This window comes from Notothenia rossii (genome assembly GCF_949606895.1).
Source record: "Notothenia rossii genome assembly, chromosome: 5".
Taxonomy (NCBI): Eukaryota; Metazoa; Chordata; class Actinopteri; order Perciformes; family Nototheniidae; genus Notothenia; species Notothenia rossii.
The window spans coordinates 1,748,141-1,766,907 of NC_136903.1; the positions used below are offsets into that span (position 1 = coordinate 1,748,141).

Below are 18,767 nucleotides of genomic sequence, written 5' to 3' on the forward strand. Positions count from 1 at the left end.
AGTGAAGTCATGTGACCGTGCTGTAGTTCCTTTATAGCCCAACATTAGCCTCCTTTAGCTTAGCGGTGGTGACGTGAAGTCATGTGACCGTGCTGTAGTTCCTTTATAGCTGTTTTTATTGGTCAGCAGCAACAGAGACGCAAGGAGTTAAAAACATTCAACAGTGGACTGTTTGCTGCAATGCATTATGGGTCAAGAAACTGTGTGACTGTCAATAAGTGCTTAAGTGTGTGTGTGGGCACTCGTTGAGAGTAGTTGCCACGGTAACGGTGGTGTCCAAGGCTGCTTCTATTGTGCTGTGTGTGTGTGTGTGTGTGTGTGTGTGTGTGTGTGTGTGTGTGTGTGTGTGTGTGTGTGTGTGTGTGTGTGTGTGTGTGTGTGTGTGTGTGTGTGTGTGTGTGTGTGTGTGTGTGTGTGTGTGTGTGTGTGTGTGTGTGTGTGTGTGTGTGTGTGTGTGTGTGTGTGTGTGTGTGTGTGTGTCTTCGCTGCTTTCCTTTTTTATTTTTCAATGTTCATATATTGTAAATGTTAGATAAAAGGTTTACATGATCATTTTAGTTTCTTAAGTGTATGTTTTTAGTTTTTTTAATTAACTGCAGTTCAGTGAAAAAGTTGCATTTACAAAATTATAACTTTTAAACTTTTAACAAGCTATCTTAAGGTCACCCATCATAAATCAAGGATCTCAAGCAATAATAAACACAGTTAGACGTATATTAATATTAAACAGGTTAACATATCTTGCGTCCCTCTTTAGTGTCCCCTGGTCTCCCAGGTCTCTAAAGAGTGACGCACACAGCTGGGAGACCAGGGGACACTAAAGAGTGACGCGCACAGCTGGGAGACCACCGGACACCAAAGAGTGACGCACACAGCTGGGAGACCAGGGGACACTAAAGAGTGACGCACAAAGCTGGGAGACCAGGGGACACTAAAAAGTGACGGACGCACACAGCTGGGAGACCAGGGGACACTAACGAGTGACGCCTACAGTTGGGAGACCAGGGGACACTAAAGAGTGACGCACACAGCTGGGAGACCAGGAGACACTAAACGAGACGTTCAGGATTATAACGATGAACAACTGTCTCTGTTGTTGGAAACGTTTTTGAACAATGTGATCACATGACTCCTTCTGATGTCACTGCAGATCTGCTGTAAGCTAGCTAGCTAACGTAGCTAACCTAGTGATTTCAGAAATACTGACGAACACTGACAGTTATGAGACGACTCACTCTGAGACAGAGACAGTTCAAATCCATGTAGGCTATAATACCCCTCATAATGTGCTGCTTGCACCCAAACAAAGCTCTTCCTTCACAGTTCCACCCCACAGGCCATGAGACTGTTAAACACCTGCACTTCTAAAGAACATCCATAAACATTCATCTGTTTGCATCTTACTAATCATCCATTTAACACGTCATATTCCATTCACTTGTAGATAGACTCTCCTTACACTCTGCTATCAGTTTCATTTCACCTATACTCATGTTGCTCTGTTGGAGGAGGACTTCAGCTTTTCACTGACTTATCTACATTGTAGCTGCTGAGCACATGATGATGAAGCCTTGGATCTTGAATCTGAACTAGACTAAATGTTTCTGATGAAATGAATCCAAGTGTTTCTTACAATACGAGATGTGTGTAGGAGCCAGGAAGCACCCTGTGTGTCCGTGATCACATGTCCACTCTGCAGCATCGCTCTCTGACGGTTCATGATCACTGCGCTCAATATGTCTTCATCTCCTCCGTTGTGTTCACTGCATCCGTTCCTCTGAAGCTGCTCGTGTCCGTTGGGCTGCAGATGAATGTGATGGCTGCACTGGTTTCCCTCTGGGAGCTGGATCTGCTTCTATGATTGCTTTAAAAAGCTCTGAGAGAATCTGCAGATCTGCTAATGGAGCTCCCCCGAGCCTTCCTCTGACTCGCAGCATCCGTCTTCACATGCTCTCTTCTTGTCTTTCTGAGTAGTGTGGGCCGAGCGAGCGGTGGCTAACCGCCCGGTTCCCTCTGGGTGACAGTTAGAGACTATTTTCCATTTATGAATCCACAGCTGTGCCATGTAAAGATCCTCTCTGAATAAATACGCTGTCCCCCGGGGAGGAAGAGAGCTGTGACACAAAGGGAACCTGCTGGACGTCAACAGGCTCTTTTGAGGAAAGTGGTAAAGATTGCAAAACCCTTTTCTCATTTCCAATATTTATTTTTTGTCACAATGGGAAAAGCCGAATTTTGAACAATGTTTCTATAAGTCACTTTAATGTAACAAAAAGTCAACATTTTGAGATAAGAGTTCGAATTTTGGAAAAAGTCATATTTTTGGGAATGAAATACAACAGCCCCGGACACACCAGACCGAAATCGGACGTTTTCGTTGGTCGGACGACGAAGCGTGCCCTGTCGCCCAAACTCAATTTGGTGTGTCCCGCACCGTCGACACGCCTTATTTGGCCTTTCATGGCCGACGCACGGCCGATTCAACATGTTGAATCGGCCGTGAGTCGGCCACAGGCAGTCGGACAAAGAAATCACTCTGATTGGCTGTTCAGCTAGCGAATCAGTGCATGAGAAGCGAAACGGTTGCTTGAGAATGTCTTCCACAAGCAACACTCCAATGGCTGATAGCTCCAGTACCGCACAGTTGGGAAGATGGAGTGAAAATGGAACGCACACGCCATTTGTTGTTTGTTTATATCACGTAGTCTGTTCTTCTTCTCTGTCTTCCGGTTGTTGACTGTTTTGAATGACGAATACACACTACCGCCGCCTGCTGGTAAGGAGAGTTATTGCCACTCACGCATGCGCAGTTCGTACGTGCTCGGCTGAAGTCTTTGCGGTGTGTTCCAGTGCGACACATGGCCAAGACGCAGGAGAACACGCCCACGCAATAGTCGGCGTCGGCGAGTTCTCTGGTGACTGCTTGGTGTGTCAGGGCCTTTAGTTGTTCTGAAAAAAGTAAAAAAAAAATATTTTGAGAAAAAATCTTAATTTTTTTTTTTTTTTTTTTAAAAAGACAACATTTTTGGGATTAAAGTCAGATTTTTGAGATAAAAGTCAAAACGTTGAGATTTTGAGTCCACGTTTTTTAATATTGAGAAAAAGTCTGAATTTTGGGTAAAACCATCTGAATTGTGAGATTTTTAGGAAAAAGTCTGAATTTTTTGATTTTTAGAAAAATGTTGAGTCTGAATTTTGAAATGTTGAATGAAAAGTAATTTTTTTGAGAAAAGTCCGAATTTTATTAAGATATTGAAAAAAGTTTGAACTTTTTGATTTTGAGGAAAAATAAAATATGTTGTGATGAGAAAAATTTCCGAATTCTTTAAAAAGTCTGAATTCTGAGTTTTGAAAGAAATTATAAAAACGTGTTTTTTTAACTGCTGCTCTCATACAGCAGCAGCTCCCCAAAGCTCCAAACGTCGCTGTAAACTCCCAAAAACACGTTCTTAGGGTACAATAATCACAGTGTTGATCTTCACAGTTAGTTTATTGCCTTAAAAACAGCTATAACTTAATAAAAGTTCCTTCAAAAGCTTAAAAACGAATTAACTTCTTGGTTGATTATTTTTCTTTGACCCTCCTCTGAGATTTCCTACATTTCCCAGCATGCCATTCTGCAGCCCCCTATAGTGCATGGTTGTGAACGTGTTTCTTTGTCCTCTGATTTTACGTGCAGCTGGAGAGAATCATTCTCACAGCTCGGAGATTTCCCCAGCCGAAAAAGAGAGAAATAAGTGAGAGACCTTCTGTATTCAAAGCACAACCTGTCATGTAGCTGCAATGCATTCTGGTCTATGTCCCTCTCCCTGTGGGTGTGGACACGTCTCTCTGTTTTTCTTCTTCTTCTCTGGTGGATTCCTCCCCGCTGTGCAGAATAACACTGCCGCTCCGGAGAGAAGTCGGGGCTCTTTGTTTCCGAGGATCTGACGGAAAAAAACCTAACATTTACTTTAGATCACTGACACTGTTTCAGAAAAATCCACAAAGGGCTGCAGAAAATAACAATGTTGTCCACCGAGTCTCCACGGGAGAATCAACCAGACGCCAAACTACTAATTTAAAGCCAGCAAGAGAAAGTTATCCCTCAGTAATCGACTCCAATAGTTTAACTGAGGGGAAGTTTCTCCTCATAATGTTTGATGGAAACTTCAGAGCAGAGTTTGAGGCAGAGACAGATGGTCCGGAGAGGAGGCCGTCCACAATTAGACCTTTGGAAATACTTGTAGTTCCTGTCTGTAGGGAAAGACATCGCCCCGTTTCAACAGAGGGAAAAGTTGTCAGGAGCTTTGTCTCAAGTGAGCCCAAGAGGAAGGTTATTGGACCTCTGTGCTAATCGCCAACAGTTTTAAAGCTGTGTTTGCGATTTGTTGTTAGAAGGACGGTTGGATGTTCTTCTAAAAAAGCTTGAAGCTGAAGAGATTTTAACAATTTGTTCTACCACATAAAACATGTCAGTAAATACACCACTGGTGAATTTAAAAACGGAGGTTGCTAATAAGTGTCTAAATAAAACAACTAAACGTCATCACCTTTAGCTTAGTGGTGGTGAGGTGAAGTCATGTGACCGTGCTGTAGTTCCTTTATAGCCCAACATTAGCCTCCTTTAGCTTAGCGGTGGTGACGTGAAGTCATGTGACCGTGCTGTAGTTCCTTTATAGCCCAACATTAGCCTCCTTTAGCTTAGCGGTGGTGACGTGAAGTCATGTGACCGTGCTGTAGTTCCTTTATAGCCCAACATTAGCCTCCTTTAGCTTAGCGTGGTGCAGTGAAGTCAAGTGACCGTGCTGTAGTTCCTTTATAGCCCAACATTAGCCTCCTTTAGCTTAGCGGTGGTGACGTGAAGTCATGTGACCGTGCTGTAGTTCCTTTATAGCCCAACATTAGCCTCCTTTAGCTTAGCGTGGTGCAGTGAAGTCAAGTGACCGTGCTGCAGTTCTTTTATTTTAACAGTAGAAACTAGAACCACATCAACATCCAGGACCCAGACATTATTTTGTATTAAAAGCTGCAGAAAAAGGTTAAACAAATCTTCACTGTCAGGTCTTTATTTATCCACTACAGAAACACGTCATATCTAAACTGATCTTTCTGTGGAGACATCTTTTAATTAAAATGCACAATCTTCACACGGATAATAGCGGCTCTGATTCTCAGTTCATTGCGTTTCTTTGACTTCAGGCTGGAACAGGTTTTGTGTTTCTGTAAACCTGCTGCTGTTGGTGTGGTGTCCCCTCAATGACCTGCAGGAAAACCATCGATCATGAGAGGTGATTGTTACGGTTATCTGATGTTCCCTGAAGGGCACTCAAATGGCCTTGGAGATAATGGAGGTGATCAAAATCAGCGCTCCATCACACCCTCACACACATGCATAGTTTATCCAATGTCTGACAGCAGCATGTTCACCAGGAAATGTCAAAACACACATGTTATTGTGGAGGTGTGAGGAGGAGCAGCTGGGGCTCATTATTCCCCTAGCGATGGTTTTAATAACACCGATTTCATTTCTCTGCCAGCTGTCAATCACTCTCCGTGGCAATAATTGATCTCTACGTTCTTTAATTTCCTCACGCAGTCGACTGTACGCAGATGGAGGTGGATGTTGTTGATCTGAATATTAACAATGGCACTGTCTGTATCTGTAGCTCCATAGTGCTTTGTCTAAGATACTACACTTTATATTTCAGCCATGTCTAGACCGTTTCTTGCATCACAGCAGCTCTATTTGCAACATTATTAAGGATTAAAGACTAAAACAAGAACATATTTCCCACAGCATTAGACCCTCGTCCTGTACTGGATCAGGGATTAAACTCTGAATTCAATGAAAGGCTTGACTGGTGCCAAACAGGGTGATTCAGTCTGTGTTGCAGTTTATCATTCTAAGATCTTAACAATAAGTAGAGATTAAGAGCTGCTGTTTGTAATAGATGAAAAGTCAGAGTATTACATTCATTGGGATATATCCTCTGGGGAACATGAGCGTCTGAACGAAATTCGACAACAATCCATCCATCATAGGGCGGTGGTGGCGAAGTCGAGAGGGACTTGGCTTGGCAACTGGAAGGTCACCAGTTCAAGTCCCGGAAAGACCAAGTGCTACGAGGTGTCCCTGAGCAAGGCACCGTTCCCTACACTGCTCCCCGGGCGGCGTACATAATGGCAGCACACTGCTCCTAACACTAGGATGGGTCAAATGCAGAGAAACCATTGTGTTACATAGTACCTGTACTACGTAATGACATTAAGTTGAATCTTCTTCTTCAATAAGGTTGTTGAGATATTTCCAGAAAAAACAAATAAGATCAGATAAGATTTAATTTATTAATCCCAATTTGGGAAATGTTTTCGCCTTAGCAGCATGAAACAAAACAAGGCATTGCACATAATAACAAATTGAGAGTGGAGAAATAAATAATTCTAACATATAAACATCTCAAAATAGAATTGTTTCTGTTAACACAATATAAGCAGGATATTATTTACATAAGTGTGCATGGAATGGAATATTCAATTAATTGTAAATATAAAATGTACAGTGTGAATGTTATAAGTCCAGTTAACCAAGGAGAAGCTATGGACGGACAGACAGACTTTCTTTCAGCCATCAGTGGAGTTATTATTTAGGTCCGAAACAAGAAAGGAGTTCTGTTTACAAAGAAAGATCACGTTATCATCCCCTGTGGTTTTTGTTCCAATGTTAAAAGAAATGACATCACATTACATCACATTACATGTTAGATGCTTTTATATAAAGCGACTTACATACTCAATACTGTGGGTAATCCCCACAGGAGCACTTTGGGTGAAGTGTCTCAGGGACACAACGACATGCTGACTGCAGTGGGGTTTGAACCTGGACCCCCTGATCCCAACACCTACGCACTAGTCCACTGCGCCACACGCCTCCATCACAGACCCTTCAACGTAGATGTGATGTTGGATCAGAGTCTGTATTCAATTGTACGATCGACTGGTGCACAGAAAAGGGCTTCAGTCTAATGTGTTTTGATCGTAGGACCAACTTATAACCATCAGAACAACTTCAGGAGTTTCTCAAAGGCCGCTGTCAGGCTCTCTGTCATTCTAATCCATATTTACATTTTTCAACAACTACTCGATGGATGAAGTTCGGTTCAACTTTGGCTAACTGAATGTACAATACGTATACATTCATGGCTTAATAGGATGTCTTCTTGCAAACATGTATAAAGAAGCATTTAATCAGATGTCTATTTTAAATAAGGTAATTATGGAAAATGATCTTCATGCTTTTGACGATACCACCTTTAACGCTAGGACCTTCAACGCACCAGTTTGAACTTCAGGACATTTTATTTTTTAATAACGTCCTGTGAGGTCTTTTCATTCTGGCCCCGCTGCTGTTTGTCTGTTAATAAGTTAATTAAATGTCGAGATGCCTGAAGCAGATCCACATGATTGCTATCGGGGCTTAACCAGGCATATTATTTAATATGAAATAAAGCAGATCTTATCCTTTCTCGAATAAACACTGCTGAGTTTAGTCTGCCACCATACAGACAAGAGAAGAAGAAGAAAACACTGCAATACTTTTTAAATATTTAGTTTTATACTTGTGGAATTAAAAGTCCCCTAGATGTTAGACAAATCAACAGAAGAAGACAGACAGGAAGTGAAGACTAAAGGGAACAGTATAATAAGACAGACAGACAGGAAGTGAACACTAAAGGGAACAGAAGAAGAAAACAGACAGGAAGTAAACACTAAAGGGAACAGCAGTAGAAGACGGACAGGAAGTAAACACTAAAGGGAACAGCAGAAGAAGACAGACAGGAAGTAAACACTAAAGGGAACAACAGAAGAAGACAGACAGGAATTGAACACTAAAGGGAACAGCAGAAGAAGACAGACAGGAAGTAAACACTAAAGGGAAAAGCAGAAGAAGACAGACAGGAAGTAAATACTAAAGGGAACAGCAGAAGAAGACAGACAGGAAGTAAACACTAAAGGGAACAGCAGAAGAAGACAGACAGGAAGTAAACACTAAAGGGAACAGCAGAAGAAGACAGACAGGAAGTAAAGACTAAAGGGAACAGCAGAAGAAGACAGACAGGAAGTAAACACTAAAGGGAATAGCAGAAGAAGACAGACAGGAAGTAAACACTAAAGGGAACAGCAGCAGAAGATAGACAGGAAGTAAAGTCAACCTACAACCATATAACTTAAGTCTATTCATGAAACTGTACATTAGGCAGTGTCACAATGAAAACATACTAATAAACCCTTCAAACATCTTGGATCAGCAAAATAAAGTTTAAATGTAACCTTTAAATTATTTCTCTGTTATTTTGCTGAGCCCAGCATGTTCATTATTAATACAGTGCATTATTTACTGCATAATTCACGACACACATGGTAAAGCCGTGTGGATAAATATTGTATTAGCATGTGGAAACTAGTACATGCTGTTTGCAGAGTTGGCTACGATCCCAGCAGTCTGTTTTTCATTCGGCCCGAGGGCTTCTCCTCTCTTTGGAAATCGTGCAGGAGAAAATATATGATAGCTGAACACGGTGTTAGAAAACTCTCCCTGGTCCCCATTGAGCTTCAATCTCAGGATCCATGTATCTCTGATCCTCTCAAGAATGGAAGTATTCAAAACAAAGAAAAAGAAAATTATTTGGTATTTTTCTAAAAAATCCCCAAATTCTGACTTTTTTCTCAAAATTCTGACTCTTTCTCAAAATCTCAAAAATTATGACTTTACTTAAAAATGTTAAATCTCTCTGGTCCCCGGCTTGAGCTTGAACCTCAGGATCCATGTATCTGTGATCCTCTCCAGAATGGAAGTAGTCATCACATACAGAGCATCAACTAGTTCCTGAACAGTGTCCTTCACATGCTGATATCCAAGAGAGGGAGTTACTCAGTCACAAGATGGAGGAATAGAAAGCAGTATTCAATGTTTACTTCAGATTAGCTCCACGTCAGAAATGAGCATGCTTGTCATATGTCTCTCTCCATAGAGGCTGAATCATCATGTTAATCACATAGCTATCATATGCCTCAAACAGTCCTGATGCTCTTCTAGGTAATCACACATCCTGTCATGTTCACAGCTACAGTTGGGATACCTTTGATATCATGCTACTCTGATACTGCCCTCTGAACCCTCGCCTCTCCATCACCTCAGCTTTGTATTGGCCCGTCTCCTCCCTCCTGCTCTTCAGAGCCCAGCTATTTCCTCTAATATGACCCAATTAATATTTCAGACCATCCCTCAATATCCTGCAGGGAACACAAAAACAACGACAACATTTCTGAAAGCACATGTATTCATTACAAAACAGATTCTGCTAACATGTCAACATATATTGAATGTATATTTACTTTAAACCTGCACAGCACTTCCACTTTTACATTCTGATATGCTCCCCCTCTTCTGGACTCTGCAGAGGTTTAGATGAGCTTGTTCTAACCCTCTCAGCGTACGCGAGAACCCGTATTGACGACAGCAGCTCGTTTGCACTCTGGAGCTGCAGGGCTTTTCAGAGAGTGGATTCGCACGGTGATGAATTTCGGGTCCTTTTCACCGCAGGACGGCAAACCGTTACACTCCAGCTCGATGTGCTCCCAATGTTTTCTCTTCTGGTTTCCAGCGTTAAGGGGAGATTGATGGATCTATTTTCTCTTTGAATTGCCGCTGAGGGAAGTGTAAAGACTGTCTCTCGGCAGTACTCTGCACTCAATAGGATCGTAGAAATGTATCATCAAGTCTAATTTATTATGAAACTAGAGCTGTCAGTCCCAGGCTTTATCCCACCTTTAATACAAAAGACTGGCAACCCTCTGTTCTCTTGCACTCGACAGACAGCAGGACCGTTGCTAGGCAAATAATCATACAGATGTTACCTGTCTGTGTCCAGAGGTGGGAAGTAGAGGAGTACAAATACTTTGTTACTGCACTTCAGTACATTCTTCTGGTATCGGTACTTTACTCCACTACGACGACTTTTGACTTTGACTTCTTACATTTTGAACCCAAATACCTGTACTTTCTACTTCTTACATGTTGAACTCAAATACCTGTACTTTCTACTTCTTACATGTTGAACACAAATACCTGTACTTTCTACTTCTCACATGTTGAACACAAATACCTGTACTTTCTACTTCTAACATGTTGAACACAAATACCTGTACTTTCTACTTCTTACATGTTGAACACAAATACCTGTACTTTCTACTTCTTACATGTTGAACTCAAATACCTGTACTTTCTACTTCTTACATGTTGAACACAAATACCTGTACTTTCTACTTCTTACATGTTGAACACAAATACCTGTACTTTCTACTTCTTACATGTTGAACACAAATACCTGTACTTTCTACTTCTCACATGTTGAACACAAATACCTGTACTTTCTACTTCTTACATGTTGAACACAAATACCTGTACTTTCTACTTCTTACATGTTGAACACAAATACCTGTACTTTCTACTTCTTACATGTTGAACTCAAATACCTGTACTTTCTACTTCTTACATGTTGAACTCAAATACCTGTACTTTCTACTTCTTACATGTTGAACACAAATACCTGTACTTTCTACTTCTTACATGTTGAACACAAATACCTGTACTTTCTACTTCTTACATGTTGAACTCAAATACCTGTACTTTCTACTTCTTACATGTTGAACTCAAATACCTGTACTTTCTACTTCTCACATGTTGAACTCAAATACCTGTACTTTCTACTTCTTACATGTTGAACTCAAATACCTGTACTTTCTACTTCTCTCATTTTCCAAACAGGCTGGTTCCTTTAGTCTGAATGTGTGTTTGGTGGCGTGATCATTATTATTTAGAGTCATTGCGTGCCTATTGATTTGAACACGATCCGTGTATCCATCATTTCCTGGTCTTCTCTAAAGAAGAGGGACCAATGGAAACGTTGTCATGTTGCCGTTGGTCACCATGGAAACATTCATTAGCTAACAATGACATTATTGTTCTATTAATATAAAGGGAGGTCAGGTACTCTTTAAAACAGCTGCTAGTTATGGGTACTTTTTACTGAAGTACATTTCAAAGCTCTTTACTTTGACTTGAGGAAAGAAGTTTAGTCAGTACTTCTACTTTCACCAGAGTATTTTTAAACACGAGTATCTGTACTTCTACTTGAGGAAAGGATAAGTGTACTTTTGCCCTCTCTGCTTCTGTCCCTTTTTGTTTCCTGCTCCTTTGTATAAAGTAATTGCTCTTCTGCGTAACGGGGTCAGCTGTCTTTAGCACACTTTGGTCCAGGTTATCTGTCCTTCCAGCTGGAAATGTTAAATAACACAACTTTAGTTTGAAGCTTGTAGATTTGTTCTTTTCTTACCAGAAGGTGATTTAAGTGTGGAGTTTCCACCACAGATATCAGCGCAGGAAGTGACTGCTCGTTCTCTAGACAGTCCACCTTGGAGCAGATGAACTCGTGGTTGTGTCATCGATCCCTGGAGCATTCAACCAGCGGGCAGAATTCACTTCAGTCCAGACTGGCTCATTGATCACTCCAGCCTGCGGTTACATAAGGGGACAAATCGAAGGCGTCCTCCGGTCTGCACAGAAACTCAGTTTGACTTCTCGAATGACGGCTGCCCTTCAGATGCCTTGGTGTCAGAAAGTACAGAGATGGTTCAGATTGATGTGTGTCTAGTTTCTACTGTTAAAAATAGGTTTTAGGTCATTTTGTTGCAGCACAGAGGCGAGGCAGCAGAGGGTGGTACACGTTGATGCAGTCAAACAGCTGCGCTCTCTGGGCTTTCAGCTGGTTATTAAACAAATAAAGGGATGTGTTTGCCTGCGGTTTGATGCGTATCAGATCGCTCCCCTGGCTCTCTGTAGAGGTTTCTCTCAGATCTGTTCCCCCCGCTGAGCTTCTGTTTGAATGGCATGCACACAGAGAGTTAGCTTTGACTGGTGTCTATATTTAGCCGTCCTCTTACCTAACAGATTGGAGATTTGAGAAGGTATAGTTGGGATGTTTGGTCTGTCAGAGTTTAAGCCTCCAATCATTGATTGATATCGATATCCAGATCAATAAATGGATACTGACATGCCACGGTGAGTGTTTCAGAAACCCTGGAGACAGTTTCTTTTGGGTTTTGAGCTTCTTGCAGCGTTCAGTAAACGCTGCACATGTTTCCTCAAGTTGCTGAATGGTGTTTTGAGCCGTTGTGTGTTTGCCCCTGCTGGCGACCTACCCACGCCGGGATTGATCAGCTGAGCACAATTATTAAATAATCATCAGACTCCTGCTTATGTTTTCAGCTCTGCTCTCCACCTGCCAGTTACTCCTTTATAACCTCAGTCTTCTGTCACTGACCGGTTGAACCTCTCACTAAATAAACCTCCCATTCATTTAGACAGAAGCACTCTGCTGCAGACTGAAAGTCATCACATTGAGTGCCATCAGTGTTGGGGGGGGGAGCAAAAAGTGCTGGAAACTGTCTGAGTCAGGTCCGTGCTTTGAAGAATCGTTCCTCCCAGACGCATGTTCACACGGCCCTTCGTCGCTGGAACATCCACAGCTCAACGCACTCGGTCGAGATCAACCCCAGACTGAAGTACATCCATAAAAGAAGGAAGATCTCTCAGTCTCACTTGGAGCCAGAGGATTATTTTATACTGTACGATACGATAATACTTCAGATGGAGTCTGAAGTGTTTCTTGCATCACAGCAGCTTCAGGACAAATATTAAGACACAAGGAACAGAAATGTGACATACCATCACAAACACTGAAGAGACACGTGTTTGAGACCCTCTCACGTACATTAGATCTGGGATTTAAGTTTGATTTGAGGACTGACCGGTGCACACAGGAGAGCCTCAGTCGAGCTTCATTCAATCTTAGTACGCTCTCTCTCCGGTTCGGTTCACAAACAGTTCATATTCACTGTTCAGGACATGGTGGTGGTCACAGATTCATATCTTACTGATGTCGGCTGATTCGTAGAGTCTTTGTCCAGATGATGGAGCAGCTGTGACTTTAAAGCGATGGACAAACACTTAATATGACTTCTTAAATATCTCAAAGACGAGCTGAAGCTTTTAAATGAGAGTTGTTTGTGGTGATAATGGCTCTGATTGTTCCTCCGTGCGTGGCGATGACATTTGGCCGTTCGGTAACGAGCCGAGCTAACGGTCTCGTGTTTCCTCTAATCTTCCTCCCTCACCTTGGCTCCCGGCTCTAATCGGCGCACTAGGAGGAAGTTTTTAAATGAAGCAGCTTTACGGGGTGATTAGGGAAAGGTAAATTATTCATTAGAGAATGTGTAACCATAGAGCAGCCTGTGGTGGAGGCTGGGGGATGAAAGCAGACACAGAGAGGTGTTAGGGAGGGTTACTGTAAACATGTAATCAGTAAACTAATCCAAGTGTATTTATCCAACACCTTTCAACACGAGGTCATTCAAAGTGCTTTACAGAATGAAAACGGTAAGAGCGTCAAAGGTGGGGGAGGTAAGTTTGAGAAACCGGCTCGAGATACACTTGTTGTTATATTCCATGGAATGCTCTTAACATCCAGATAGCAATGAATATCTGAAGTGCTTTGACAATAAATCCATAAAAAATATCATCAGTGGAAGCCGTGGCGCTGTAAAAAGCACGACCAATCATCTGAGCCGGCTAAAGTAACTGGATGGCCTACCTGCCTGTCAGCCTTCCATCTGTGCACACACTGATCTCGTGCCCTCATTGGTCATGTGCGCGTTCGTGTGTGTATTTTCTAATTCTGGCGCACTCGAGCTGGTTTCTCCAAAATGACCTACCCCACCTTTAAGGAATAGAGCCGCGGAAACACATGTAGTAAACGGCCTGTCTCCTCAAGTTGCTGAACGTTCTCTAAACGCTGCGTGTGTTGTCAAGTTGCTGAACGTTCTCTAAACGCTGCGTGTGTTGTCAAGTTGCTGAACGTTCTCTAAACGCTGCGTGTGTTGTCAAGTTGCTGAACGTTCTCTAAACGCTGCGTGTGTTGTCAAGTTGCTGAACGTTCTCTAAACGCTGCGTGTGTTGTCAAGTTGCTGAACGTTCTCTAAACGCTGCGTGTGTTGTCAAGTTGCTGAACGTTCTCTAAACGCTGCGTGTGTTGTCAAGTTGCTGAACGTTCTCTAAACGCTGCGTGTGTTGTCAAGTTGCTGAACGTTCTCTAAACGCTGCGTGTGTTGTCAAGTTGCTGAACGTTCTCTAAACGCTGCGTGTGTTGTCAAGTTGCTGAAGATGTTTCTGTTTTGGAACATTTGTGTTTTTATATTTGCATCCTTTCTGAAGCTGCAGCTCGGTTCTCCTGATGGAAGAGATGTTGGGAACGTTCAGCCACCGTATACTTCTTACGGCCCGTCCACACAGTGGCGTGCGTTGAAAGCTCCACCATTCACTTTGAATGGAGTGACGTCACTTTTCGCCAAACTGCATTGTGGGAAGCCACGCGGAGCTTTGCTGGCGTGACTCGCGGCAAACGTTGAGCAATGTTCAACTTTTGAAGCCTCAGCAGAAGCGTCAGCCAATCGAATCAAATGCCAGTACAAGCTTTAGCCAATCAAACCGCTGCTTGTGTGTCAGGGGCGGGAGATTAATGTGATTGGTTGTTGGTTGAGTTTCAGACACGCCCGCCGGCCAGCTTCAACGCACGCCGCTGTGTGGAAGGGCCGTTACTTTTTACTGATCGGAATAAAACAATCCTATAATCCTGCAGGAAAAGTATTGAGATTAGAAAGTAATATGCTGATTAAGACGGTGAGAAATGAAAGTAGCACGAGGGGAATAGTATGACGGATGTAGGTCAGTATAGAAGAAGTGGGAGCATATCTACGGTGTACAGCTGAACGTCCTGACTCACGGTACGGCCACACAGCAGCTTTGAAAAAATCTTGAAAAGCTTGGAGCTGGGCGTGTCTGAGAGCTTGGGGATTTTTCGCGACCAACAACCAATCACATGAATGTCCCGCCCCCGGCATACAAAGCAAAAAAACTGATGCGAGCAACATATATATAAATATATAAACTCCCCAAACAGACGAAAACCTATCAGTTTCACCCACTGTCTCTGCCACCTCCCTCCATGCCTGGTTCCTCCGGTTTGTATCCCGGTAAATAGTTCTGGTCGTAAAGAACCGGTTGGTTTGCTACCGTAATTTCTCGTTTGGAATATGAGGAAATGAACTGCGGTCTGGCTCTCCCAGCTTTCACGCGGTTTGATTGGCTGCGCTTGTACTGTCAGATTTGCATAAACGGGATTTGATTGGCTGACGCTTCCAGCTCAGCTTCAAAAGTTGAACATTGCTCAACTTTTGAATCCTGAAAATCCTGGAAATCTTCGCTTTGATTCCCCACAATGCAGTTTGGCGAAAAGCGAGGCAAAGTGACGTTACTCCCATTCAAAGTGGATGGGCAGAGAAGCGTTAGAAGAGCTGTTGTGTGGACGTACCGTCAGTGTTTCCTGGAGAAGATTAAAATAGTCAAACAGAGCTGAGGAGCAGAAGAAATAAATAAGTCATGAATCAGCCTGCTTCTGGAAACAGCCTTCTCTTGTAAGTGACTGCTATCGGCTCCAGTTCATCAGCAGAGGTGAAGCGAACGCTCGCCATCTGCGGCTCTCCATCACCAAACAATATAAAGACAAATATTTATTTTAAAAGCCCCCAAGATCACCCAAAGTCAGCCATGTTGCTTTAGCCTAATGGGCTGGTGAGCGCAGAATAATCACTTTAAAGCCCGGGAGGTTCTGCACGAGGAGCGCTGGATAAATGTGAGGCTGTTCCTCCTTTCCACCCGAGCACCGCCTGAACTCCAGATGTTTGTAATGGGGTGATAATTCACGGGGAAAATACGCTTCACTTTCTCCCCGAGTTTATTTGACCCATGTAGCGAAGAAGTGGGAGATTTTCCAAGCGAACCGTAATGAGAGGTATTAGTTCCCTTCAGCCGCGATCGTTACGCCGCTCTCAGGGTTTATTAGCAGGAAATGAAATGAAGGAAGAGCGGCGGGTAAACACCGGCGATGTAATCCAATATAACGACTACTAATATGATCCTGCTGGAACTAAGAAGGCTCATTAAGCACGACAACCAGGCTTTCATTTTGTTGTTGTTTACTTTAATGTAGTCTTGCTTTTTCTTCAGACTTCCACGAGTCAAACGTGCTCAGAAAAGCCTCAAGACCTGGATACGGTCCGTGTCTACCTTTCTCAACGTGTCACTGCTGTTGTACGTGAAACTAGCATCGCCCCTTGGATTATATTAACTGTATGTGCTTGTTTGACATGAGCCTGTTTAGAAAATGTGAGAAGTAGAAAGTACAGGTATTTGAGTTCAACATGAGAGAAGTAGAAAGTACAGGTATTTGTGTTCAACATGTAAGAAGTAGAAAGTTCAGGTATTTGTGTTCAACATGTAAGAAGTAGAAAGTACAGGTATTTGAGTTCAACATGTAAGAAGTAGAAAGTACAGGTATTTGAGTTCAACATGTAAGAAGTAGAAAGTACAGGTATTAGTGTTCAACATGTAAGAAGTAGAAAGTACAGGTATTTGTGTTCAACATGTGAGAAGTAGAAAGTACAGGTATTTGTGTTCAACATGTAAGAAGTAGAAAGTACAGGTATTTGTGTTCAACATGTAAGAAGTAGAAAGTACAGGTATTTGAGTTCAACATGTGAGAAGTAGAAAGTACAGGTATTTGAGTTCAACATGTAAGAAGTAGAAAGTACAGGTATTTGAGTTCAACATGTAAGAAGTAGAAAGTACAGGTATTTGAGTTCTACATGTAAGAAGTAGAAAGTACAGGTATTTGAGTTCAACATGTAAGAAGTAGAAAGTACAGGTATTTGTGTTCAACATGTAAGAAGTAGAAAGTACAGGTATTTGTGTTCAACATGTAAGAAGTAGAAAGTACAGGTATTTGTGTTCAACATGTAAGAAGTAGAAAGTACAGGTATTTGAGTTCAACATGTAAGAAGTAAAAGTAAAAAGTCGTCAGAAAAAGAAGTAGTGGAGTAAAGTACTGAAACATGTATTTGTACTCCTCTACTTCCCACCTCTGGAAACAGGGATGGTGCAGCAGCCTTTGCTCGTGGTGTAGCTTCAGATTTCCTCCTCTGAGTGAAGATGATCCTGCATGCTGTTCTACAAAGAGCCTATTGAGTCAGCTCATTAATTCAAAAGCTTAAAGGCAACGACTGATCGTAAAAGAAAAGATATTCCTGCGTGTGTGAAGCCTTCCCTGCAGCATATCTTCCCATGGAGTTTTAACGCACTGCATGGAAATTGTCACTTTGAGTTAGGATGTTTTTAATTGGACCTGTTCGCTCAACCAATCACTGCCTTTCCAGATATCATGGAGAAAGAATCACTAATTATATGTGAAGTTATACGTTGAGTTTAGAAATGGCTGAATACACCCTAATACTGAAACAGATCATCATTCATAGCAAAGTATCCCCCTGCCTGGATTTCATTAAAGGATTCATCCACATGGTTTAAGGACTCACATCTTAAGAAACTGTTTTTTTAATCTAGTGTTTGAAGTAAAATGTGCTCAAGTGTCCTCCTTTAAAGAGGCCCTATTCTGCTTTATGAGCATCAGCAGGAAAGGACTCTTTAAAGTAGAGAAACTACATACTGATATACACCTGAACATCAGCAGGAGAGGACTCTTTAAAGTAGAGACACTACATGCTGATAACACCAGCAGGAGAGGACTCTTTAAAGTAGAGACACTACACACTGATATACACCTGAACATCAGCAGGAGAGGACTCTTTAAAGTAGAGACACTACATACTGATATACACCTGAACATCAGCAGGAGAGGACTCTTTAAAGTAGACCACGACACTAAACGCAAGGAAGGGCAGAATAAAGAAGGATGTTCGTCATATTTTAGTTTGTTTAAGGGCCAGGTTTGAACAAAATGCAGGAAATCAACCTGAAGTTCTGTCAAACGTAAACAAACCGTTGCCAAATCCCCACTTACTTCCCTCTCAAATGTGAAAAAGGGAAAGAAGAAAGTCTCAAATGAAGCATCAGAGCTTCACGACTGCACTTCTGTTTCTGTCCTTGATTAAATGAAGTATGTTTCCGTCTCTCCGCGGATAGCAGTGACTCATTATCCGGTGAGTGATGAGCAGAAATGGCCGGTTAATTCTCCGCGTCTCGCCACAGATATCCTCCTCCAGTCTCAAAGTAGATCGTATGTCTTCCCTCGTCGTCTTCGCTATTAACGAGTAGGTTGTGTTTCTGTGAGGGAAATCATCAGTTAATCATGTCTGCAGACGAGCAACGCCCACCTCTTATTGGCTGTTTGCTGAAGGACTCAGTGATTAAACACACACATCCTCAACATGACACCCGCAATCTTTATTATCACCGTCATCTGTACTGCTCAGCAGCCCCTCGTTTACCTCCGTGATGAATGGCGGGGATATTAACGGCTTCCTGTGCTAAATGAATGACTTCTGTTTATTGGATTGGTCCAACTGGGAGAAGCCTGTGGTTAGATTTGGTCGAAACACTTGATTAGATGATTTACAGTCTTTGAAAAGTTGTTTTTCTCAGAGTACTCATGTAGATACAACGATTATATGAAGTGACACGTGATTTAATAGCTCATATGTTTGCTCATGGTCCCAGACTTTGGCTGAGAATGAAACACCTGCTCTAACTGTTGGATAGATTTCCAGGTTAATTGATCTCGTTACAGACATCCCAGTATGGCTGTAATGTGTGTGTG

General features: G+C 42.3%; 1 protein-coding gene across 1 annotated transcript in view; it reads left to right on the forward strand.

Moving 5' to 3' along the window:
• immp2l (inner mitochondrial membrane peptidase subunit 2) overlaps positions 1 to 18,767 on the forward strand; it is a 110,729-nt gene that overhangs the window by 46,896 nt on the left and 45,066 nt on the right. The window lies entirely within an intron of this gene.